The sequence below is a fragment of the Ovis canadensis genome, chromosome 25 (genome assembly GCF_042477335.2).
Source record: "Ovis canadensis isolate MfBH-ARS-UI-01 breed Bighorn chromosome 25, ARS-UI_OviCan_v2, whole genome shotgun sequence".
NCBI lineage: Eukaryota > Metazoa > Chordata > Mammalia > Artiodactyla > Bovidae > Ovis > Ovis canadensis.
The window spans coordinates 36,091,751-36,093,714 of record NC_091269.1 but is presented as its reverse complement, the minus strand read 5'-3'; positions in this window follow the sequence as shown (position 1 = coordinate 36,093,714).

Below are 1,964 nucleotides of genomic sequence, written 5' to 3'. Positions count from 1 at the left end.
GTTCTTAAAAGACCATGGCTGAGTAATTCTACTTGTGACACAACTCTGTTAACTATCCTGATCACTTTCTGAGCCTTATAATGACTAGGATGCATAGCACATACCATCTGAGATACACACTGTGAAATCTGTTCATGGTTTTTGCTAAGAGTTGACAAGTTTAAAAATACCTTGTAGGAAAATTACTCATGGTTGTGGAGGAAGATGGGAGAAAAGTGCCAAATGAGCTTTTAATGAGGACTTCTCAGTGTGAACATATGTAAAAAGAACCTTTGGATAGAGGCATTGTGATAAACAAAAATGATCCAGCTAAGCTCTCAAGAAAACTTACAGGTACAAAATCGTGGTGTTTACATGTACAATGAACAGCTTATTCATGAAGAACCAGCTTGGTTCCCCAGAAACATTTCAGCTAGACAAAACATACCAACACATTAGTCATAAATATAGTTTTATTATTATAATATTTCATAATCTAAAAACCTTTATTTAAAATCTGGGAACAGAATATTCCAACTTCCATACAACAAAATGACCCTGCAGAATACTGGAAAACAGTGTCTAAGTAGTCTGAACTTTTCAGTTAAGAATCTGTAACCTAGTTTGGGAAAACAGAATGAAAGCAAGTTGAAACAAAATACTTCCTCCTTACAAAACAAATAATAAAATTAGATCCATTCTTCAGTTTAAACTCTAACATGTTTTCCTAGAAAACTTTGGTGATTTCTTAAAAAGACCAACTCTGAGGTTGACTACCCATGAGGACAAAGAATGCATTTAAAAATAACACCCAAGTGGGACATGGCACAAGGCTCAGGCCATGGCAGGTAAATGGGATATCCCTTAGAATGAGGTGGCTCGCATGTTTCAAAACCAAATTTATGTCTCTAAGGAAGCACAATATACATAATGCATTTCCTTATATAAGGATCAGAATTTAGTTACAACTTAAAAAAATTTTAATATAATAAACCTTCAAATCATTTGTCTTGTATAATGTACACAGAGTAGATAGGACATTATGGTGCTTTCTGAAGATCACTGGGTACCACTGTCAAAGAGACCTGTTATGCCCTCAAGGCATAGTAAATGAAAACTGAAAACGTAAGTTACATTAAATAAAATGGGAAAAAAATCTGGCTTATACTACCTTTAAAAGCAAACCACTGTCATTACACACACACATTATGGGACAAAGAGCATGCAATACAACAAACCAGTCAAATTTTTAGTATGTAAAAGGTGAGTGCAATCATGGTATAAACATCAATAATAAATAACCTTGGAAGAAGTTAATTCTCCAAATAAATAGTTATTTTTAACATTACAGTTTTTACCATGTCATCCTAACAGTAATATCCACAGCAATGTTTTTTATCACTTGATAGCTGCCTATACACAAGTGAAGGGCCTATCCCCATGAGTTGAAAGTCAAGTGAAGATTCAAAAATCAACAGTTTCACTATGATAGGCTCAAAGTATTTGTATAAATTACACTTTTCAATTTACTGGCATTTAACGTAATTGTTTTGTTACCTGTTTTTAATGCACTGCTAATCTGATGCTTATTGCAGTAACAATCATAATCCTACTAATGTTAATTAGGTTAAGCTTTAATTTCTAAAATCAGAGAATTCAATTTACATGAACATACATAGTTTAAAAATCACCCACCACAAACATACAGCTTTTTCATGAGTATTTAAAAATAAATTGTTAATATACTTGACATATACATTTTGTATTTGTTATATATATATATGTATATAGTTGTGGACATAACTGTTGTTTCCAAAGGAATGTCAGCACTTATAAACTCTGCAGGAGACCTGATGATATTGCTAAATTTTAAAAACTAACACAGAAATTTATTCTTGAAGAAAACTATAAAGCAGGAGGTTCATGACAGATGGTTCTTTATGGAAACAAAGGCCATTTTAGGGAGGCAGAGAGATGATTTCAGA